The sequence below is a fragment of the Peromyscus californicus genome, unplaced genomic scaffold (assembly GCF_007827085.1).
Source record: "Peromyscus californicus insignis strain IS unplaced genomic scaffold, ASM782708v3 Scaffold_5__1_contigs__length_169319896, whole genome shotgun sequence".
NCBI lineage: Eukaryota > Metazoa > Chordata > Mammalia > Rodentia > Cricetidae > Peromyscus > Peromyscus californicus.
In genome coordinates this window covers 23,256,517-23,281,785 of record NW_026294573.1, presented here as the reverse complement: position 1 = coordinate 23,281,785, position 25,269 = coordinate 23,256,517, and positions in this window count along the sequence as shown.

Below are 25,269 nucleotides of genomic sequence, written 5' to 3'. Positions count from 1 at the left end.
CCGAGCTCGGATGTTTTTCTGTTCTAATTAACATCCCTGAGAATTAAACCTCACACCCCATAAGAGCTCGCTCCCCGGGGAGCACTCCCGCTCAAAGGCGGATTAAATATGAACCAGTTCCCACCCGCCTGGCGCAGTCAGGGAGGCACAAACCAGAGGCGGAAGCTGTAATTACCAGCTGATTATGCGGCGAGAGTTATTAAAAGATAAAACAAAACATCTCCCAAATAAAAACAATCAATGCCACTCCGTTATTCCTGTTCTGCTTAAAGAGCCCGGCCCTTCCTCTTTCTCTCAGTAGACGGTCCCACACTGCTCCCAGGCTATGACTGAACATTTACTGTATGGCCAGTGGCATGCAGGGAGCAAGATGAGAAGTGGAAACTCAGGTATGAGGCTGCCCTCTTGGGGCTCAGAGTCAGGAGAGGACCTGACCTCTCAAAGAAGAATCACACAAACACACCACTACCTCTGCAGAGGGGACAGTGTACTAAGAGACTTGTGGGATGATAATAAGGGGAACTAACAGCTAGGGGAGGGATATTAGGAGCTAGTACTTAACTTGAGCCTCAAAGGAGCTAGCTACCTGAGGAAGGGCCGAGTGATCTAGGGAGCAGGGATGAACTGTGCTAAAGAGCTGGAGGTGAGAAGGAGTGTTTGAAAGATTCACAGAGGATAGGGAGGTGCGATGTGTCACGTGTCATGAGGAGAGTGTAAAAGGAGGGTGTGGAGGAAGTAGCAGCCAGACCTGCAGGCTCTTGCCACCTCCTCAGTGGGGTTTGGTGACTCAAGATTTCCAAAGTAGCACTGAGTTGTAAGTGACCCCATGTGACCTGGTTTATAAAATGATTCAGAAGCCTCCATGGAAGTTAGACAGGCGGACTCAGAATAGAAATGTCTCAGAATAGAACAGAAGGGTAGGCATGGGGTTGGGGCTCACCCACACCTCTCCTAGGATCCTTCTGAGAGGGCCTGCAGCTCCTTTTCTGGGTGGAGAAGGGGCAGAGGCTAGACCAGGAGCCAGCATCGACTGTCCTTTTAAGCGTGTGGACCCCAGCTCTGAATCCCGTGGAGAGGCTTGGTTTACTCACTCCTGTCCCACAGGGCAGAGCAAGCCCTCAGGACCCCTCCCACTCCGCCTTGCTTTTCCTAGAGCAACTGTACTCAGCTGTGTTTGCTTATGAGCGTCTGAGTTCCGGGCTCTGAACATCCCCGAATGGCTGGAGACTGCCCTTCAGATAGCTTCCGCCAGAACAGGAAAGCTGGGAGCAGGTGCTTTCCCACTGCCTGTTCGTCCGTCTGTCCCATCGGCCCCTTTGGTGGGTACGAGTGCATGCCTCAGTCCGTTTTCTGTTGCCGATAACCTGATCCTGCAGACCGAGTGAGCTGAGTACTAAGAAAGGGGTTATTTGAGCTTGTAGTTGAGGAGGGAAGGGGAGGGGAGGGGAGAGGAGAGGACAGGGAAATAGAAGGAGGGAAGTGGGGGATAGAGGAGAGAGAAAGAGAGGGAAGGGAAAGAGATAAGAGGAGGAGCCAGAGGAGAAAGAGAAGTGGGGGGGAAGGGGAGGGAGTGAGAGTGGGGGAGGAGGGAAGGAGAGGGTGCTAGCGACCTACTTCTTCCTACCAGGCCCCACCTGCTAAGCTCCCCCCACCTCCCAACAGACTATTGAGCTGTGGATCAATGGATGGATTGATCCTCTTATGATGTCAGAGCCCTATTGGTCCGGTCACCTCTGAACACTTCTTACTGGGGACCAAGCCTCAGCATGTGGCCTTTGGGGACACTTCTAACTGAATTCCAGTGTGCTGCATCTCCCAGGCCATCCTCAGGGGAGCTTCCTTCTGCCAGGAGCCAGAGCAGACAGTGGGCAGGAGGCCTGGCTGGAGGCAGGAGGCCTCCCGTGTCTTCGTAAGTGGCAAGGTGGTCTGGAAACCCACCAGATGGGCAATGTGCTAACACCTCTGTGGTAGGCATTAAATGTCACCTCCTCCTGTTCCCATCAGAGTATCCAGACATACGTGTTCCCTCAGACATACCCTGCCACCCCACCAAGCATGACAGCACTGTTGGCCTCACGGTCCCCAGGACCTAGATTCTGTCATAGTCCTAGGTCACCTAACCCAGAAGAGACACTAAATGTCAGAGGCCCCCAGCCACAGAGACGGGCCTCAGAGCCTGTGCCTAGACCATGCAACTCTCCAGCCCCCATAATGCTAGGCATGTGCCTCTTGTCACCCACGGTTCTCATTCCACAGAGGTCCTGATCAGCAGTCAGCAGTCACCTTGGCCACAACTTAATACGCCCTTTGTTGTTGTCGAACTTTCCATGGCCAAGCTGAGAATTCTCCATTTTATGTTCCACTGCCCTTTTCATTAAAATCTCACCTCTCTTCCCAAACTTCACAGCTCCCCGCCAAGAAGCCAGGCAGCATCTGAGCGCTTGGCTGCCTGGAGATTGCTACCCCCAAACAGCCTCGCCTCACTCACACTCCCATGCACTACCTCCTGGAAAGCCCAAGGACATGGAAGCCACGTGGAAACAAGGCTCTGCTTCCCAGAAAGTCCTTGCACGCCCCTAGCCTTTGAAGGGCCTCTCCATCCTCATTTCTCCCAACAGCTTTTCTGTCTGGTCAGCACTATCAACAGATGCTGCCTCTCCTCTGATCCTTCTGCCTCCTCCTTCCCAGGACTAGGTTTACTGGGATGCGCAGCCATGCCCAGTTTGTGTGGTACTGGGGATTCAACCTGGAGCAGACTAGGCAAGCACCCTGACTGAGCCACATCCCCAGCTCTCTCCTCCTGTTACGAACACCGTAGTCCCACATGGGTAGGGTCCCACCTGCACAGCCTTGTTGGACTTTCATAGTCTCCCAAAGGTTCTAAGGCTCTACCTATGAGACCTTCATGGAATACACTTTACATCTTCTTCATAGCTTACAATGGAGTTGGTTTTGAATGAGGAAATGAACCCAGGGCATCAGGACCAGGCCTCTGAAAGACAAATGAGAACCAAGCTCACAACATCAGGCGGTGGGGGTGGGGAGAACCCATCTAACTCAGAAATACAACCCCACAGTCAGAGTTACGGGGCCTAATGAGACTGGAGTCCTAAGTGCTGAGCCTTTAATTTCTTGGCTCTTCTCCCCGAAAACATATTCCATGAAATGTGCCTGGGCCATCCATCCTCCCAGATGGCTTTTTAAGTGAAGCTGTTTGTTACAGGGAAGAAGAGAAGGGGGAAGGAGGAGAAGCTGACGGAGCCTGTGCACACCGCCCCACCCCCCAACCCCCGGGGACAAGATGGCGTCAGCAGTGCATTGCTGGATAGCAAGTGTGTCTCTGGGATGGAAAACCCCAGGCTCGGACAGGTCAGAAATGACTTCCAATCCCAGCTCTGCCTCATCTGATGACTTTGGCTTCCTGCTTTGTCCTCTTTCCCATCAGACTGGACCGTAAGTCCTGTCACTCAGAGTGACTCTGGATGAGCTCTGTCATGTTCCCGCTTCTAGAGGTGAGAAGCATGGCTTCATGATGACATCTGCCTTGGAGGCTCCCTGCTCCCCATCTCCACATGGCTTTTGGAAGCACTGTGGTTTGCATCTGGAAGGTTCCCCCAAAGGCCTATGTGTTAAAGGCTCAACATTTAGTACGGCCTTATTGGGAGATGGCACCTTATCTTAGGTGGTGGAGACTTGTGGGAGGTCTTTAGGTCACTGGGAATGAGCTCTTAGGGGTGGCTCTGGGACCTCAGTGCCTTCCTCTCTGTCCCTCTGCTCAGCTCCTCTACAAGCTCTCACCATGACGTACTGCCTCACTGTAAGCCCAAAGGGATGGAGCCAGTCAAAGGACCCATTACACTGTAGCCCAACTAGATGGTCCTGTTTATACACCAGTATCTCAGTCCACACACTGTCTGGTGTTTGCTGTTTGAAGAATTACTGGAGAATCATCAAGATGTTCCCTTGCCACAGTATGCCAACTCAGGGGCTCAGCCCTGGCCGTTGGGCCAGGTCAGACACCAGGGTCTGACAACTGATTAACTTCCTGCTGTGTCACACTGCAGTGAATTCTGTACGCACCGGCTGTCTCCAGGCTTGTTTCTCCTTGTACAGTTTTGGCTTTCTGATTACTGTAGTTTTGCCTGAGATTTTTAAAACAGTAGAGAGGTCCCATGTAGCCTTCACTCAATTTCTTACAGTGATTACAACTCACTTGACTGTCTCGCAGGGTCAACATCTGGATACGGACATCTGTAAAATTTGTAAGTATGATTCTGCCATGCAGTCACATATGCTGATGTTTATAACCACACAACAACCAAGATCAGAATCATTTCCACACTACAAAGACTCCTTCATGCTGTCCACTGGAACCATGCCCACCTTCCTCCCCAGGCCCATCTTCTCCTGATCCATGAAAATCACTGATGTTTCTAAAATACACAAAACTTTGACATTTTAAGAATGTTGTATAAGTTGGGCATGTTACACACCTGGGTCAGGGTGTTGAGTGAGGCAGGAGGATCACAAGTTTGAGACCAGCCTGGGCTACATAGGGAGAACCTGTCTAGAGAGAGGTAGGAGGAAATAAGGAGGAAGAAGAGGAGAAGCCAGAATCAGACACTACATAACCTTTCAAGATGGCTTCTTTTTTCACCCTTGACTTGTTCTCTGGCCTCACTGATCATCTTAGCTCTTGCTTCTGGTGGTAAGTGATGCTGCCACTGTTCCTTTGGTGTGAAAGCCACCTCTGCACATCTTAGTTGCCCAGGTGTTCCTTTACCCCTGCACTCCTGATAGTGAACGGTGTCCCCTTGGTCCTTGGGACATGATCCACCTCGGTCTACCCATAACGTTCAGCCTCTTGTTCCTCTAGTTCCCATTTGTCAAGACAAGTCTTTTTTTTTTCTCATCACTGATGACTGGTCATCATTTTTCCAAGGGTTTTGGGAGATTGTAAAGTCTTGTGTTCCTCGAATGCGTTGATCAAGTTTAACATGATGGCACATGCCCATCGTGTCAGCGTTCGAGAAGCAGAGACTTCAGGGTCACAAGCTTTCAGCCAACCTAGTCTTCAGAGCACATCCCAGGCCTGCCAGGTCTACATAGCAAGGCCCTGTCACCAAAAAACAAAATACAAGGAATAAACAAACAATGCTTTTACATCAAAGTCACCAATTGCACTGTGGAGAATCTATGTCCAAGTTCCCGCCGAATTCCTTCCTTGACTGGGTGAGTGATCTAGTCTCGAACCCCACCTTGTCACATGTTGTCCTGGCTCACTCCTCAGATCGCTGACTGGTGTCAGTCTGACTCTTCCAAGAAGCAGACACAAGGGCAGGATGATACACAAAAGAGATTAATTATGGTAAATCACTGGGAAGGATGAATGGTGGTGCTGGGGAGACAGAAAGAGCCGCCAGACTGCAACAGAGGTCCCTTCCTCGGAAGGGGAGAGGGAGTAGAGGAGATGGGGTGGAATGTCTTAGACCACAGTGAGTGGAGTGAGCAGTGGCCGGAAAGTTCCCACTTCACAGGACTGCGTTAGTTCATTTTCCATTGCTATGACAAAATACCCAAGACTGGACACTCACAAAGAAAAGAGTATGTTCTTTTACTCACAGTGTTGGAGACAGAAAGTCCAAGCGGCCTGACCCCAGCTCTGGAGAGGGAATCCCTACCCTTGTTACTTCACAGTGAATGGCATCATGGCAGGAGTGTGTGTGTGTGTGTGTGTGTGTGTGTGTGTGTGTGTGTGTGTGTGTGTGTGTGTGTTGGGGGTGGTGGTCACATAACAAGAGAGGAATCCAGAGGAAGGCAAGGAGCCAGTTTGTCCCATTAGGGTTTAAGAAGAGTCCCATAAGAATGTGTTCACTTTCTTCCAATGACAGTTCCCTCCAATGAACACACTAGGCCCCACCTTTTAAAGTTCCCACCACCCCTGGTGTACCACAGTGGAGCCAAGTTTCCAACACATACTTCTTCAGGGGACAAATAATATCCAAACCAAGGCAGTGTGGATGGGATGGGAGTTCACAGTTAATGAATACTTTCTTTGGCCAGTACTACACATCAGTGTAGCTAGAGTTTTCCTGACTGGCCCACAGTCAGGACAAATCTCTGACACCCACCAGTCCCACAGCCACTCAGACCCAATCAAATAAACACAGAGACTTATATTGGCTACAAACTGTATGGCCGTGGCAGGCTTCTTGCTAACTGTTCTTACAGCTTAAATTAATCCATTTCTATTAATCTATACCTTGCCACGTGGCTTGTGGCTTACTGGTACTTTACATCTTCCTTGTCCTGATGGCGGCTGGCAGTGTCTCCCCCACCCAGCTTCCTGTTCTCTCCATTCTCTTCTCTGTTAGTCCCGCCTATACTTCCTGCCTGGCCACTGCCAATCAGTGATTTATTCATTGACCAATCAGCAACACATTTGACATACAGACCATCTCACAGCACATCAGTGCCCTTATAGTACTCCAGGGCCCCTCTACAATGGTATATTAGCCCTCATGCTGAAGATAAGTAAACTGAGACCCACATGGTCCATCAGGGGGTGCACTGTGGCCAGAACTCAGAGCTAGGGACAGAAACTGCAGGCTAGGTCAACCAGATCAACGTCATAGTGGGCTGTGGATACCAGGCCAAGGGTGTATATTAGTTCATGAAGACAAGAATTCCTGCCAGGAGACCTCTGGGCATAGCTGAGCCACAGGCAGGGTGTATTTGGCTCTTTCAAAGTTTAAAAATTGTGGATGCAATAATAAAGAAAAGCTCTGAGATTTTAAAATCATTCCTGATGTCTGAACATTAGAAAATGCAGGCCCCGAGTACTGTTACTGGAGTTGGGGCTGGATGATGCTCCCTCATATGACAGGCACCCACTAGGCAGCAGGAATCTCTCATACTCCTGTGCCTCTTGGAGTGTAGCCAGGCTAAGGAGGCTCTATTGCAAAAGACCCTCATGCTCCCCCTCACCTCTTGAGACTCCTTCTTCAGAACTGGGTGGCTCTCTGGGACAGCTGTGCTGTGTGAGACCTGGAGATGTGGGCTCTAACCATGGATCCACCATCAGAGCAGACATCCTTCTTCATGATGCGGGGAGAGACAGAGCACTAAAGTGAAGCTTTTCATGGGGAACATCACAGGTCCCTTCAGCCATGTGGACCCTGGTAACTTCAGAAGGTAGAGACGCCATCCTCCACGTAGGAGGGAAGCCATACCGGAGAGCAGAGTTTACCACACCTGGAGGCGGTGTGTCTGTGGCCCTGATGGAGGGTGTGATGGCAGAGGTCCACTTTACACAGGCAGGTCTAGTGCAGCAGAACTTCACCTCCCTGGTTACGCTCCAGAGGCGCAGGAGTACGAGCGGGTTCTTACTGACTAGTGGGCACCTGTCACATCCCGGAAGGGTGGAATCATCCAGCTCCAACTCCTACAATACAACTTGGGACTTACATTTTCTAATTTTCAGAAGTCAGGAATTTTCAGAAATCCTTCCAATGTCCCAGTGTGATGATGATGACGACATCACAGCAAATCCTTGAGAAAAGCATTGCAACCCCAGTTTCAACACACTTTCATTGAACACCTACTGTGTGCCAGGATGGGTCTGGATGGGTCAGGAGGAGAGACAGATGGGCAAACAGAGCTAGCACAGAAGGGGCATGTGTAGCACTCAGCAGTGAGGGCAGGTGGGACAGGGACCCTCTGACACTGCCTGTGCTGCCCTCCCCAATGGGCGCTGTTTTGTCCTACATTCCAAGGACAGGCATCCAGGGACCTAGGAGCCCCAGGCTAGGCTCTGGGGGAGGAGGGGGCAGATGCCTTTGCTGGCTGCCAGAGAGGCAGACAGAGCAACTTCAGGAAAGTTCAGGAAACTGGAGATAAGCATCCAGAGCCAGACAGGAAGCCAGACCTTGTCTGCAGGACTCAATCCTGAGGATGAGGGCAGCCACTTGGGCAAGACACACCCAAAAGGTCTATCAGCTGATACGTGTGAGAAAAACCCGGCCATCCTCGGAGGATCTGACAGCAGCGGACGTGGGTAAACGATGGTGCATCTAAATGAGGTGCAATTACTGAGCTATTAACATCAGGCTTTTGAGGAATTTTCAATGATGTGGGGAAATGCTGATGATATATAGTGAGCTTAAAAAAATCCTGAATAGCTGAATAAATTGTATGATCCCAATTACATAAAATTCAATATGTGCAGTGGAAGATAAGGAGGATGGGCTGGGCGGGGGGAGGGAAGCAACAGGACAAGGGGGGGGGGAGAAAGTGGAGAAGGGGGGGTGGGCAGAACTCACATGCTGAGCGGAGCGTGCTCCACACGGCAGGCTTCCCTTCAGTGGCTGTGAGGCCCACTGTTGTATAATGAGGAAGCTGAGCACAGACAGCCCAAATCTCCTGTCACAAATCTGAGACTCAGAGCCACAGTTTAAATCCAGGTCTACCGGACAAGGACCTACATTTGCTAGGTTTGGGAAACTGAGGCAGGCTAAAGCTGGGACATTTCATCTCCAGGCCCAAGGTTGCTCAGTAAGGTGTGAAAGCCTTCCAGGAAGTGTGGCACCTGCAGATCATGTCCCCTTTCTGAGGTGTCTGTGTGTCTATGTCTATGGTGTCTCTATGCCTGTCTGTGTGCCTGTCTACATTTGTGTGTCTCTGTGTATGTATATGTGTCTGTGCATGTGTGCGTGTTCATGTGTACATTTATGTGAGTCTGTTTGCATCTCTGTGTGTGTCTGTGCATCTTTGTATGTGTCAGTATGCAAGTGTCTGTATATGCGTATTTCTGTGTGTCTGCGTATTTCTGTGTGTGTGTGTGTGTGTGTGTGTGTGTGTGTGTGTGTGTGTGTGTAGTGTGAGTGAATGAATGCATGAGTGTGGGTGCAGGTTTTGTCCTTTCTCAAGTCTTTTGTTCACCACCCATCCCCCAGGTCCAAGAGGCTGTGGAATTACTGATGCATTTTCCAGATGAGGCAGCTGAGATGCCCAAGGGTGATCCATTTGTTCTGAGTTTCTGGCTAGTTGCAAATCAAGGCTCCCGGAGAAGAGTTCAAGCTTCTGGATAAAGGAGGGAAGAGGAGGGGACAGGCCAAGGGTCCTAACTGCAGGATGTCCCCAGCCATGCCCAGAGGTGCCTGAACCACCAGGACCCTCCTAGCGGGCCTCCCTGTTTCCTCCACACACTCTCTATCCCTTATTCTCATCTATATACCATGCCAGGTTCCAGCAGTGTGGACAGAGGCTTTCCTTCAAAGACTCATCAGAGTCAGAAGAGGAGAGAGCTGGGGTTCCTCAGGGGAAGGAGTTGATGCTGGGCCACTTGTGGCCATCTAGGGACTTCTCCTCTGTCTGAGCTGCTTATCTGATGCTTCTAGAAGGTTCCAGGCCAGGCTCTATTTGCTGTCCTGAGGGATGACACCCAGCCTGAGGTGCCTCTGAGCCTCTGAGGGTCTTTTCTCCTGTGGCTGCTGGTCTGTCCACACCCCTCAGCCACAACCTCCACCATGGCCTCCTGCTGTGGCCATGCGAAGCCAGTCTGGGTTCTTCTTTCCCTTCCCAATGCCAAAGGCTGCTTGCTGCCTCTTTCTCTCTCTCTCTCTCTCTCTCTCTCTCTCTCTCTCTCTCTCTCTCTCTCTCTCTCTCTCTCCTAAAATGCAGAAAACAGGCGATGCCATCGGTTCTAATTGTTTGCTCCCAGATGGGGTGTGTTAACCAGCATGTCAACAGAGGAAGATAAGCTTCATCTGCCTGGCTTCTAGTCACACTCTGGGGGTCTGGAAGGACCCTAGCCCCCAGCCCCAGTTAGGACATAATTTTCTGTTTTACAACGAAGAATGTGAAAGACCGTGAGGTGCAGAGTCTCGCTGAGGTGGAGAGAGCTTGGGCAAGTGAGAGGATCCTGACTCCGGCGTCTGGGTTCTTTTCTCCAGGGTTTTTGTTTTGTTTTGTTGGTTTCTTGAGACAGGGTTTCTCTGTGTAGCCCTGGCTGTCCTGGAACTCACTCTGTAGACCAGGCTGGCCTCGAACTCACAGAGATCCGCCTGTCTCTGCCTCCCAAGTGCTGGATTAAAGGCATGCGCCACCATACCCAGCTCTTCTCCTGGATTTTGTTCGTTTGTTTGTTTGTTTTTTAATCATGCATTTAGGTCAGAAAGTTCCCTGGGCTGAGAGAACTAGACTCCATACACAGAGTCGAAGTTCAGGACACTAGTGCCCACTCCTGCATGGATTCCCACAACACACTTCTGAAGGTGCCATGTTCTCGTTATAGAAGAAGACACTGAGGGCCAGGGAGGTTCGAGTGACCTGAGCCGCCCAGCAGACAGCCTGAGCACCGATATCCTCTGTGTTCTTCCTTCTACGACGTCCCCCCTCCCCCTGGGGCGGGGGTCGGAGAAGGAAGCTGCTGAAGTCTCAGAGTGGGTGGGTGTGGCTGGATCTGTCATCATGTGAGTGGGACACACTTTAGCACCCCGGGATCTAAAGAACATACTCAGCACCCACGGGCGCCTTGTTCCATCCTGCTCTTATTTGGCCCCACACCAGCCTCCGAGGCAGAAGTTATTCTCATTTTACACAGGAGGAAACGATACATGGCAATCTCAGCAAGCAGAGAGGGGGACTGAATTGATACCAGATCCACCTACACAGAGCTCCTCTGCCTGGCCTGAAACTGTTCTGTGGTCTGTGCTAGATGTCTCCTCCTCGTCGCCTGAGAACACCTTGTGCAGAGGCAAAAGGGCATGATGGGCTGACCACCGTGGTCTGTCATACCTGCCTGTGTCAGGCTTGTGGTCTGTCGGAGGGAGACCTGTCTGTCTAAGGGAGGCCTGGAGGCCACTAATGTCTTACCCCCTCCCCACCCCATTCTTATGTACTCATCAGGGTCTCATCTACCCAGGAGTAAGGCTAATTGGTGCTCACAGCCTTTTGGGGGGTGTGTATGCAGTGGTTTGGAGGCTTCCTTATAGCCTTGGAGAAAGGGTACAGCCCCGGCAGCCATCTGTCCAATTCATTCACTAATTTAGTGTTCATTTGATGGATACTGGATGAGCATCTGCTTTGTAACAAGCCCCGGGGGCTAGGGGTGCAACGTTGAGCAAAGCAAGCTGAGCCTCCCTGGAGCTCATGTTTATGTGTCTAGGAGACAAAAGGCAAACATGATGTAATTAAGAAACAAGTATTAAATGGTGGAACAGGGCGAGAAGGCAGAGCTGTGGGAGCCCGGGATAGGGCTGAAACCAGGCCAGGGGGCTCAGGGCTTTTTAGCAGAGGTTACCCTGGAGTATGAGCTGAGGCCTGATTAGCTGCTCGCTGGCACAGCACAGAGGGAGCATGGCTGTGTGCTGGATGCCTAGCAAGTGGATGGGCACAGCACTGGAGATGCCAAGAGTTTGCACTCCATCGTGAAGCTCAGGGTCTGTGATGCCCTCTCACTCAGTGTGTTACCATGGCTGAAATGCACTTAGGTTGGGCATGGTGGCTCATGCCTGTAACATAAACACTTGGGAGACTGAGGCAGGAAGATTGCCTCCAGTTAAAGGCAATCCCAGGCTGCATAGAGAGACCCTGTTTCAAAGCAAACAAACAAACATACAAAAAATAAATAATTAAAATTAAAAATTTAATGCTTGAGAACCTAGGATCCTGATTCTGAACTCAATAATTTTGAGCGTTGGGACTATTAGGCGAAGGTTGGGGCCCTGGGGGATTTCATGTTAGCCTCTGAGAGCTGTCTGTCTTTAGAGCCTGTGCCTCCAGTGCCGAGGCCTCTGAGGCTAGAGAAGCAGCTTCTGGAATCTTCTATCCCCGGGGAGGGGGTTCTTCCGAGTACTTTGTGGTTTATACCCAGGATGCCCTTATGGACCTGTGGCTTAGGGGATGTGGTTCCCCTCTGTACTCTCAGCCTGGCCTACCCGCCTTATCTGCATTACCGGCTCCCACAGAGAATATCAGGAAGCATGTGGAAGTCCCAGGGTGGGTCCCCCTCTGTTAATCATCTCTGGAGATATCCTTGCAGACACACCCCGAGGAGTATCTCACCATCTTCATGATTCTAAATTGTCAAGTTAACACTTGAGCATTGAATTGCTAGGCTTTTAATTGTGGTTGAAAATATACACCATAAACTTTCTTGTTTCAGCCATGTTCCAGTGCAGTCTACAGTAGTGTCCACTGCGTGCATGTTGGGCATCTCTAGAACTCGGACCTGGGGAGGTGGCTCAGTGGGTAAAGTATCTTGAGGACCTGAGTTCAAACCCCCAGAGCCCAGATATTCATCTGCAATCCCAGCACACACACACACACACACACACACACAACACACACACACACACACACACTCACACACAAACACACTTGAAACTATTTCCTCCTTCCCCAGCCCCTGGGACCACCATTCTACTGTGTACTTCTAAGAATATGGCTATTAAAAGCATCTAATTTAAGTGGCAAATTCTGGCCTGACTATAGGGAGCTTCAGTACATGCGGGTCATACAATTAGCTAAACTAGAAGGAGCAAGCATCCTCCTTGATGGGAGAGATGAGCCAGAGGAGAAATGATGGCACTTTAAAGACTTGAAAGTTCAGGCAATTATCACCACTACCATCAACATCTTCACTGCCACCATCACCATAACCATCAACATTACTATCACCCTCATCACATGACCCATCATCACCATCACCATCATCACAATCACCACCATCATCACTACCTCCATCATCACCATAACCATCAACATTACTATCATCATGGTCATCAGCATCATCATCACCATCACCACCATCACCATAACCATCAACATTACTATCACCATCCTCATCATCACCATCACCACCATCATCACATCATCATCACCATAACCATCAACATTACTATCACCATCATCACCTTCACCACTATTTTTATCACCCTCATAGAATAGCATTTACATGCCATGAACCTGCTTTGTGCCCCTGCTCCTGACACTAGGCAAAGAAAGTAGCCAGCCCAGGGCCAAGAACACGGCAGACAGCTCTGCTGGCTGGAGGGCCTAAGGCAGGAACCACCAGTGGGGTCTACTTTTGAACCTTTTGTACCTGTTGTATTTCTGACATGTTGGCTGGTTCTTGGCTTACGACAAAGTGAAACGGAGAACGTACAGCTGGAGTTATCAAGTGTTGGCCTGACTCAGAAAAGACAGCTTTTGCCTGGGAAGATTCACTTCCCGTGCTGGGGGATGGCACAGAAACAGTCTTTTCCACCGTGACTGTCCCCATTTGACATGGAGAAGCAAAGTCCTGGAGAAGTCAAGTGATCTGCCCAAGGTCACACAGCAGCTCACGCCCAAGCCGGTGGGCACCAGGGAGGGCTGCCTGGAGAAAGCCAGCAGAGTGCTCAGGATGGAAGTCCACCATGGTTTTCTGCTACCTGGATCTCAGGCCTCCGGGTCAGAATTCTCTAGAAGGACCTTCCAGGTCCTCCTGAGGCAGCTCCCACTTCCACTCCAATCAGACGGCATCATGGCAGAACCAGGCAGGATGGGGTGGGGTGACGGGTGGGAAGAAGCAGATGTTTCTGGGCTGTCCGTTCATGTGGCTCTGGACCCTAGCCCCCCATTACACATTCTCCCAGCACCATGAGCCTTTATAGCGTGTGTGGCTGTGCGCTCATGTGTAGGAATCTAGATCCTGTCTGTTCCCATCTTAGCTGGAGCTCCATGGGGCAGAGTCCATGTGTTTTGCTTGATTCTCTCAACACACTGGCTGAAGGTTCTCAGTAAGAGCGCAGAACAAATAAGTGAATACTGGGGTCACCCAGGATCAGCTTATATCTCTCTGAGACAGTGTTCCCCATGGCTGAGATATGTCTTAGGCCCTAAGTCCTCCGCTTCTCCTTCAGGGTCTACACCTAAGAGGCATCAATAATTACCTGTCACGGGGAGGAGGCCAAGGGTCTCCGACGGAGAGGAATCACTGACTCGGCAGTATCTCGGCACTGAGTCGTGCGGACTTGAGCAGTTCCGCCCACGCAGACATCTGGTTCCCGAAATATCCCAGGCTAGCACACACGCAGAGCCCTCACAGCTGAGCTGACTCGAGGTTTCTCGCTCAGTGAGGCGAGTCTGTTTCTGAAGCCATATAACAGGAAATGAGCTTCAGAGGCAGATGGGAGGAGAGAGGGCTGATCTCTCCAGTTGTGGATTCAGTGAGGTCTGTCCTTCCGTTACAGGTACAAGGGACATGCTGTAACACTGCAGTTCTTAGCTCATGAGGTACTGTGTAGAGTCATGGTGCAGCTGACAAGGCTGACTGGTAGATAGAATTTGATCTGTATCCTCATCAGTAAGGCCCTGGTCCCCCCATTGCAGATGGACAAGGATGCCATCGTTCTCACACCCGTCAGCGAGTCCTTTACATGCAAGGCCCTTATCCTCCTTCCCTAGGACCAGTGTTTATTGATGCCTCTTAGGTGCAGACCCTGAGGTAAGCATGGAACCTAGGGCCTAAGATATATCCTTTAGCCACTGTGTTGGAAGAATGAAGCAAAACCATAACATACTCTGTGGTGGTATTGTGTTCCCCAAAATATTGTGCACTCTAATAAACTTATCTGGGGTCAGAGAACAGGACAGCCACAATATTAAACATAGAGGATAGGCAGTGGTAACACACGCCTTTAATCCTAGCATTCCAGAGGCAGAAATCCCTCTGGATCTCTGTGAGTTCAAGGCCACATTGGAAACAGCCAGGCATGGTGACTCATGCCTTTAATCCCAGAAAGTGAGCCTTTAATCCCAGGGAGTGAGGCAGAAAGCAGAAAGATATATAAGGCGTGAGGACTAGAAACTAGAAGCATTTGGCTGGTTAAGCTTTCAGGCTTCTAGCAGCAGTTCAGCTGAGATTCATTCTGGATGAGGACTCAGAGGCTTCCAGTCTGAGGAAACAAGACCAGCTGAGGAACTGGCGAGGTGAGGTAGCTGTGGCTTGTTGTGCTTCTCTGATCTTCTAGCATTCACCCCAATAACTGGCCTCAGGTTTGATTTTATTAATAAAACTCTTTAAGATTTGTGCTATAATACTCCACCCCATGGAGCTCTAGACAAGATGGGAGTGAGGAATGATCTAGAATCCCACCAGTGAATACGCAGCCACATGGACTGTAAAGAAGGGCTCATGGTGCTAGGCAAGTGTGTAATAGGGAGTTAGGGTTTGTCTTAGTTAAGGTTTCTAGTGCTGCGATGAAATATCATGACCAAAAAGCAAGTCAGGGAGGAAAGGGGTTATTTGGCTTACACTTCCATATTGGTGTTCATCACTGAAGGAAGTCAGGACAGGAACTCAAGCAGGGCAGGAACCTGGAGGCAGGAGCTGATACAGAACACATGGACGGGAGCTGCTTACTAGCTTGCTCCCCCTGACTTGCTCAGCCTGCTTTCTTACAGAACCCAGGACCACCAGCCTAGGAATGGCACCACCCACTATGGACTGGGCCCTCCCCCATTGATTACTAATTGAGAAAATGCCTTACAGCTGGATCTCATGGTGGCATTTCCTCAACTGAGGCTTCTTCCTCCCTGATGACTCTAGCTGTGTCAAGTTGACACAGAACCAGCCAGTTCAGGGTCACAGGAGACTGAGACAGACTTTGAAGAATGAACACAAAGTTTTCTGTCAAAATCAACAGTCCACACCAAGGCACTGTTGGGTCCTTGGTGGCCAGGAGGAACTCTAAGCCTGTGCAAGTGAAGTGCAGAGAGGAGAGCACGGGCCAGACTCTGGGACCTTCAATTCCACAGGAAAGATTCCAGTCTCCCTCCTAGAGCAGTGGAGACATTTGCAGTGTTGGGACCAAAGAGAGCTTGGGTCTGAGTCACACACTTGTCCCCTTAGTGAACATGACCTCAGAAGTGCATCCTCCTGAGGTACACCAGTCATCTGTCTGGCTCTCCCCTTCAGTCACACCTTGTCATCCAACACTCAGCTCTCAGGCCCAGGAAGCTGTGGCACACAATCCCAAGAAATCCCAAGATTGTCGCTGTAGACTTGTGCGTGTGACTCAGGGCTCTCCAGAATCAGGAGGAGCAAATAGGGCTGGGCTCCTCTAGTGACAGGGACCTTTCAGAAGTGACCAGGCTCTGAGGATTCCTCTTCACGAATGGAATGAGATGCCTTTAGGAAGGGCTTTGGCGTGGGGTGTCTTGATTATGTTTCTGGTGCTGTGTGTCTTAGTTAGGGTTTCTATTGCTGTGAAGAGATACCATGACCACGGCATTCTTATAAAGGAAATATTTAATTGGAGCTGGCTTGCAGTTAAGAGGTGTAGTCCATTTTCATCATGGCGGGAAGCATGGTGGTGCATGGGCAGACCTGGTGCTAGAGAAGGAGTTCTACTATGGATCATCAGGCAGCAGGAAGAGAGAGTGAGCCACTGGGCCTGGCTTGAGCTTCTGAAACCTCAAAGCCCACCCCTAGTGACACACTTCCTCCAACAAGGCCACATGTCCTAATCCTTTCAAATAATGTCACTCCCTATGAACTTATGAGGGCCATTTTTTTTTTCAAACCACCACACTGTGACAAAATATCCTGACAAAAAGCAACTTAGGGGAGAAGGGGTTTGTTTCAGCTCACAGGCCATCATTTAGGGCAGTGGTTCTCAAACTGTGGGTCATGACCCCTTTGGGAGTCAAACGATCCTTTCACAGGGGTCCCCTAAGACCATCGAAAAACACAGATAACTTACATTACAAGTCATAACCATAGCAGAATTACAATTACGAAGTAGCAATGAAAACAATTTTATGGTCAGGGGTCACCACAATACAAGGAACTGTATTAAAAGGTCACAGCATTAGGGAGGTTGAGAACCACTGATTAGGGGAAGACACTGTGGCAGGGGCTTGAAGCATCTGGCCACATCTATCCACAGTCAAGAGTATGCACACCTATTGCTCAGCTTGCTTTCTCTACTCTTACACAATTCAGGACCCAGTAAGGTGATCAAGACAATCCCTCACAGGCACCCATAGGCCACCCTCATCTAGACAATCCTCTATGAAACTCTTTTCCAGGTGATTGTGGGTTATGTCAAGTTGACAGTTAAAACTAGCCATCATGGTAGTCTCACATGTCCCTCATCTACACAGAAGGAAGGCTTGGAGCCTCAATTCTGAACTTACTGGCTTCCAGGGGACCAGATGACAGTCACCTGCACTGCTGAGCACTCTCTGTGCCCAGCCCAGGAGCTCAAACCCCTCCCCACAGTCACCCATAAAGAACATTTGCTTCCTTAGCTCCCTGGGCCTCTCCTAACCCCACCAAGAAATAATGTAGCATTACAATCTTGGGACCCCAGGCCCAGAGCAGGCCCTCCAGATCCTTGAGGTTGGAACAGGTAGGAGGGACCAGCTGGGTCTCAGCCAGGACTCCAGGAGGCCAAGGGGTAGGAGACATGGTTGCTCTCCTGGGCCCCAGATGGATGCCCTTCATCATCGGAAAATTAAGTAGGGCTGAGGTGGGACTCTGTGGCAGGGTTCATGACAGGAATGGGCAAGGCCTTGGGAGCCCACCCAGCACTGCGAGAGAGAGAGAGAGAGAGAGAGAGAGAGAGGGGGGGGGAGGGAGGGAGAAGGAGAGGGAGGGAGGGAGAGGCAGAGGGAGAGGGAGGGGGGGAGAGGGAGAGGGAGAGAGAGAGAGAGAGAGAGAGAGAGAGAGAGAGAGAGAGAGAAGAGAAGAGAAGAGAAGAGAAGAGAAGAGAAGAGAAGAGAAGAGAAGAGAAGAGAAGAGAAGAGAAGAGAAGAGAAGAGAAGTAAAGAAACTGAAGAAAAGGTAAAATCTAAAATCAGGGTTGGACAGTAAGGGACCTTATGTCCCAGACACAGAGTCAGGGCCACACAATCGGAGAAAACAGGAAATGGGCTGCAAGAAGAGAAGCAGAAAGCAGGAATGTTCAGACCCATGCTTCTCATGACCAGGTATAGATGGCTGTAAACGCGCTGTGGGTGGGCCTGTGCCTGGGTTACCTGGGAGTTGTGAGCAAATGAGCTGCGTGGAGGCCGTGCATTGGGCTGGGCGTGAGGTCTGACCAACGCTTCATCTCCAGGTAGCTTTGTGGGTGGAATGTCCTTGGTGAACGACATTTCCAGCTAAGCTGGTCAGGTCTACACGGTCATCAACGAAGTAGGAATCATCACCCTGCATCTCATGACCCTGGTCAGTTTGGGAGTCTTAGCCACTCGGTGCTGGGCAGTGGATCTGGGTTGTTTAATGTTCTTTTCCAGGCCAGCTAGCAAGACAGACTCAACATCAGCAAGGTGGAGGGTGGGAACTTCCAGAAAAATCCCTCTGACTTCCACATGTGTACCATGGTTCTCTCTCTCCTCTCTCTCTCCCTCTCTTTCTTCACTTCTCTCTCCACCCTATCTCCCTGTCTCTCTCATCTCCCCTCCACAGACACACAATTTTTTTTTTTTAATGAAAAATTTTAAAGTCCCGTCTAGGCCCCTTGGAGCGGAAACCTTGGTGGCCCTGGCAGCCCTGCCAGCAGGTCTCCAGGTAACCCAGCCCAGCTGATGCCTGCTCCCAGACACAAGTTGTCCATGTGAGGGTGAACCTTGAGCCAGGGCTGGCTGGTCTCCAAATCTTAAAAAATACCAGGACCACCTATTTCCTGACTACCCTCCCAAGCCTGGGGGCCCTTCGCTCCAGTCCCTGAGGGCTATCCTGATGGGTTTGGAACACTTCACTCCAGGTACAACCTCTCTGTCCAGAGTAGCTGCTGTGTAGCCTGACCCCTTCCCTTTAAGTCTGCAGGATCAATCCTCTCACCTGTGAAATGGGAATATTCCACTCATTCCGTAAATGTGGTCTGGGTGCCTGGGTCACACCAGGCACTGCCCTGTTGGCAGGAACAAAGAGTCAGCAGAGGGGGTCCCTGCTTGAATACACAATATTGCTGAGTCCCAGGCTTGGTGGAGGTGGGAGGAAGGACTGTGGAGCACAGGAAAGATTTTGTGCCTCTTGGGAGCACAGTGAGACTGTAGGATGTGCTGTCAGGCCTCCAGGCTCTAGGCTCTGAGGTCGGAGGCCTTGACTCTCCTCTCCCCACCCCACCCCCAGCCCTGAGGGATGAGACTGTTGCCCAGCATCATGTACCTTGTTGGGGAGGGGACAGGTCCTGTCCTGATCCTTTGCTTCTCCATTACCCCAGCTGTGACTCTGTGATTCAGCCCTTGGGGTGCCTCCCCAAGGTTGGAAGGGCATCCCAGGCCATGCCCTATGACCTCGGTGCTAGGACCTGCCAGACCACCAAGTTCATCTTCCTTATCCTGACCTGTCTCTGCTCTATCTGCCAGAACCCTGTCCTCTCCCTGCTGATGCAGAAGGCCGTGTCCATTCCCAGCATGGACACCGCCACTGAGTCCCACCTCAGCCCTACTCAGGGACAGTGACATCAAAATTGGATCCTTGTTGATGGAGTAAGAGATTTGTATCAAAGTGGGGTTATGGTCTGTGGCCCTTCCTCTCTCCCCTCCTTCCACCTACCTATCCAAGGACTCCATCATCACCTTCTACCAGCCCCCTTCGTTTCCTCTACAGCCATTTTCAATCACCATGATGAAACATGCAGATCCACTCCGTAACACTTGGTGGTAAAGGGGAGCCATGCAGGATGGGGATGTATGGGTCAGCATGGCTACAAGATACACACTGGTCTGCTAGTCACTTTTACTCACTGAGACTCCAAGCAAGATTTCTAGCGGGCTCCTCCTTGGAGCAGACTCCAAACAGGGATGAGTTTCAGATCTTTCCATCTGAGATGTTGCCACCTTGTCCCGTGGCTCACCTTCAGAGGAGGAGGCTCCCTGACCACTGCACTCCCTCCAGGCTCTGCGGCCCTTCCTTCGACTTTGCTTTAGAGGACAGCCCATCTCCGTGTGTACACAGCTCAGTCTGCGTTAAGAGACCTGTTTTGTCCTGATACACTTGTGACCTGGGGTTACTGAGCTGGTCCTTTCTGTCTCCTCAACTCCTAAATTCCCTATTCTCTTCTCTGATATGAGCTTAGAATCTCTCAGGAGTCTCCTCTGTCTCTCTCAGCTGCCTGGTGTAGGGCTGCCTGGGTCCCAGCCCCCTTTAAAAAGAACTGTCTTGCCCCGTCTTCATCCATGATCATATGGCCTCTGTGCTCACATGCACTGTGGCTTTTCCCAGTGCAGGGCTATCATCACTCAGAGCACCAGCCAGCACCAAGTACCCCACTATGCTCAGTCAGCCTGTTTCTTCATCTGCAAAGTGGGACTGTTAACCAACCCACCGGATCTGCAAAGTGGGACTGTTAACCAACACACCGGATCTGCAAAGTGGAACTGTTAACCAACCCACCGGGTGGGTAAGGGCTAATGCAGTTATGCAAATGGGGAGTCCATAAAGCAGCTCTGGTTCCTCCCACCCCAGGACACTTTGCACCCTGTCCCACTAGATGCTTTCTCCCAGCCCTCCCCCAGGTCCTGTCTAGACCTGTGACTTCTCTGGCCAGGAGCATGTGTCTGAGTGACTGTATGAAGTTTTCCTGCCAGACCTCAAAGACTAGACAGCTCTCTGTGAGGAGACACCTCTCTCCGTGACCGTCCACCACCTCAAAGACCAGACAGCTCTCTGTGAGGAGACACCTCTCTCCATGACCGTCCCCCGCTGTCTCTTTATGTGTGTGTATGTGCACACATGTTGTGAATGTTTGCAGATACAGGCATGCTCACGCATGGTGTGTGTGTGTGTGTGTGTGTGTGTGTGTGTGTGTGTGTGTGTGTGTGTGCATGTGGAGGCCAGACAGTCAACTTTGGATAGCTTCTTCAGAAGCTATCAGTCTTGACTTCTTGGAGACAGTCTCTCACTGGGACCTGAGACTCGTTCATTCGTCTAGGCTGGCCGGCCTGTCCCCACCTCTCTCCTCTTCCCCAGCACACATGGGTGACTGGGGTTGAACTCACATCCTTCTGCCTATGTAGCAAGTACTGCACCAACCGAGCCCCCTCTTCAGCGCCCTGACTGCCTCTTTTTAGTCATGAGATCCCATGTGAGCAACGCCAGGCTGGAACACACGGACCAGAGCCAAGCCAACTATCAACAGTGCAGGCCACTGACTCAGGAGAAACCTCACAAGACTAGCCGACCAGCACTGCCACTTCTCAAAGACACACGAGTGCAGGGTCCCGGGCTCCCAAGTCTCGGGGCTTCATGCAGAGGAGCTGTGTGTCCAGCCATAAACTTACAGAGCAGACCCAGTGCCTGTTACAGCAGACACTTGGTGTAGGCCACCCTCCCACCCTCCCAGGGGACTCCCAGGAAAAGCAGACACAAGGATTCCTGGCCATGTGTGCATGAGCTGTACGGACAATGGAGGGTGAAAGGGGTCTGAGGTCAATTCTGGGGACCCACTGCCTGTGGGATACGAGGAGTAGTTGGTGGATTGTCCTGCAGCCATAATGGCCAGCTGCTAAAGCTGCCTGGCTTCAGAAGATGGAGGAGAGCCGTCTTTGCATCTGTGTGGACTCACTGGCAAGTGGAAGATGCATCTTTTACAATTCACCCTGCCAGATTCCCGCTATTTATCTCAATAAACGCCAGGGAGACTTTTTTTTTCCTTTCTCTCTTTCCTTGCTATAAAATGCTCAGGGAGCAGTGTGGGGAGAACATGAGGGATGGATACACAGGGAAAGCTTGTTTTAGAGATTTCTATAAATTCCATCAACCGTGTGCCCCACTGAGCAGAGATGAGTGAGGCAGGGGAGGGCACGAGAGTGGAGGAAGGCTCTGGTCACCCCAGGCCGGGGGACAGCTGGAGGAAGGCTCTGGTCACCCCAGGCCGGGGGACAGCTGGAGGAAGGCTCTGGTCACCCCAGGCCGGGGGACAGCTGGAGGAAGGCTCTGGTCACTCCAGGCCAGGGGGACAGCTGGAGGAAGGGAAATGGTGAATACCTACAGTAGCCCTGCTTCTCTTCCCCCGGGGGGCCTGCTCTGTGCCCTCAGTGGGAGGACACCACTGTAGCCATCTTCTAGTGTGTGTGTCCCTGGCATGAGGTCCCCCTGGGTCTGTACCCCTTTCCTACCCTAGCCCCTGTTTGCCCAGGTCTTGATTCCCAGCACAATACCTACCTCCTTTCAAGGCCTCTGCAGACCTCCAAGCCCATGCTTCTCCAAAACCTATCCACACATTCATACAAGCACTCCAGGCGAGCACCTCAGAGTCTCGGGGGAGCACCTTAGAGTCCCAGGGGAGCAAAAACAGCTGTTGGGCTAGCTTGGGATGGAGAGAGCTTCTACAGTTTGCAGATGTGGCAGGACCTATGATCAAAGCCCTGTGAGCGGGGACAGAGCTAAGGCTGGGCTGAAGAAAGACATATTCTCCAGCCCTGTAAGTGAGAGGGTGGGCTGGCCTGAGGGTCCTGCCACTCACTGCTGTTCCTTCCTTCCTAGTCCTGAGTGAGCCCCTGCAGTCAAGTCCAGGGATTTGCTCCCACCCTACAGGTGGGAAAAGCCTGAAGCTGAGTTGGCAGAGCCAGGATTAGAATCCCATGTCTACACCAGGGCTGTACCGATAGTGAGAAGCCACCTAGTACAATGGCTCGAACCTGCATGGGCTTCCATCAGCCTGGATGTGGACCATCTCGGCCCTTCTCAGCTGCATGGCCTGTAGTTTCCCTTTGGATATACTCACTCCCTAGCTCCTTAACTATATGTTGGATAAGAATCATCTCTCAGTCTGAACCTGCAGTTCCCAGGCCTCCAAGCTCCCAGACAAGAGTATTGCTTTCCCATTTGATACTGGATTTAAAAACTAATTTGATGGCCCAACCTGGTCTAAAGCCGATGAAGTTATTCGCAGTCTACCCCGGAACCATGCCAAGGTGTAGCTGAGCCTCTGGGCCTGGGAAGGCTCGTGTCTCCAACAGCACCTCACAGCATCCGTCAGAGGACTCTAGCGCAACCCTCAGTTCCGCCAATAAATCAATCACAAGGACAAAGAGAGAAATCAGAAGGCGGAAAATCAGTGTGGAGACCGTAAAGGAAGTGTGGGCCAATCACGGCATGTCAAATTCAAGTGAGACCGAGTCAAACAAACTGTAAGATGAAAGATCCAGGCAGAGTCCCTTGCCTGCAGCTGCTGTGAGCCGTGTCAGGAGAGAAGCCTGGTGACGCTGCTGGGTTCTGAGAGCCTCTCTAATATGACATCTTAGGCAGGGCCATGACCATCTCCGGGGCCTCAGGGCCATGGGAGAGGAGCCTGTGCAGGACCCTGAAGAACCACTGAGTAATCAGTGCTAGGGAGGTTGGTTGGAGCGGGGCTGAACCAGGTCCCATGCTGGAAAGAAAGGGTAGAAAGTAAGGCAGAAATGGGAGCTGGGGACCTCTCCAAAAATTCTTTAGCAAGGACCTCAGGAAGCATCCATACTCCTACAGCCCCTGACGCCTGCACAGAGATCAGTCATCAACTAGCTTCGCACTGACATCTGCACACGCACTCCGCGTGCACATAGTCAAGCTTGTGCCCAGATGAGTGGTAGTGTGCTAGAACCTCCCTTACCTCCTGAAGAGAAGGACCCTGCTGCAGAGCAGGTGCTGGGTGACCAGGCCCAAGTAAGGAGGGTCACAAAGACCTCTGTGCAGGGTTGGAGTGGACCAGCAAGAAGCGGTAGGGCACTCAGGAAGTACGCTGGACACCTGTCCCCTGGCAGCATGCTGACTGCCTGGGACCAAGAAGAGAGGGAGGAAGTGAGCAAGTATGAGCCTGTTCTCTCTCATCAACCCGGGAGTGACGAGACTCTCAAGAAGCCCCCACTATTTTATCCCAGGATACGGCACCCTTTGGAAAAATGGATGTTTGCTGCCAGCTTGCCCCCTGATGACCCAGCCCTCACAGGCTGCTGTGCTAACTGATGGGGTGTTTGGTCCATTCTGTGAGCTGTGAATTATCTCCCTTGTTGGGCTCCAAGATCTCTCACCAAAGTCCCAGCCGTGTGGCTCTGTCTCAGTAGGGTGAAGTTGTGTGGGGCACCCTAGGGGAAGCACCTCAGGGCAATGAGACAGTGGTCCTTCATGTCTCACGAGTTCCTGAGGCTGTGAAGGTCAAGGTTAAGTAAGGCACTGGGAGATTTGGTGTGGGCCAGGTCTTTTCTGGTTCATGGCTGCCACTTTCTCACAGGGACCAGTGTTAATCCCACTCATGAGAGCGCCACCTTGTGGTCATATCTCAAAGGTCCGATGGCGTTGAAAAGAAGTGCTTGAGAGACCGACTCACCCCCTCACGCGCCTTCCATTGGGTCCTTCCCTGCCCTACAGATCACCTCCTCCTGTCACACAGAGCATGCTGCCATTTGTAGTACTTGCTCTTGTTCCCCTGATGATTGCCTGTTTTAGGACAGTCCTGAGGGTCACGTGAGGGGGCATCAAAGCAGGACTGCTGAGACCACTAGGGGTCATGTGAGTGAGCAGAGGCAGGTACTTCCACGCCATCCTGGAGATGACTGCAATCTGGCCAAGACTGGGCCCCCTAGCAAGCCCGTGGTCTGCAAGCACCAGCCCGAGGGCCGGTAGGAAGCAGCTATTTAAGCCGCCCAGGGTTGAAGGTGTTTGTCATACAGCCTTAGATCACTAGTGTGGCCGCTCACCTGCATGAATCCCCCATGGGGGCCCTCACTGCTTTCGGGATAATCCCCAGAGATATACCGGTTGGTCAGAGGCTCCAGGTCCTATTTTACTCGGACTTCAACATTGAGAGCCTAATGGAGGACTGGCTTAGTATTGTGTGTTATTTGTGGGAGGAATGGGGGAGGAAGGGAAGTAAGAAGGAAGGAAAACAGAGAAGGAGAGAGAGAGAAAGGAGGAGGGAAAACCAACCCCAAATCCCTCATGTTTACTGACCCCCTTACGTTCAGCCCCATAAAAATCAAACTGACCGTTTTGAGCAACGAAGGTATACATACACGGCTGGACAGAGCCACTCAGAGGTCACGCTGGCTCAGGACAGCTGAGTCAGCTTAATCTTAGGATTTCACTGAGAATTCAGGGATGCATGGGTCTCCCTCTCTCAGACCTGTTGGTGAGCCTCGGTCTGAAACCTGAAGTAGTCCGTAGTCAATCACATGTGAAGCCATCCCGAAGCCCAAATCGACATGCAGTGTGGCCACCACACAGAAAACTGTAAAGGGACAGACCTGGCACCCTGATCAAGCCTCTCCTGAGGCCCACCACTGGACTGTTTC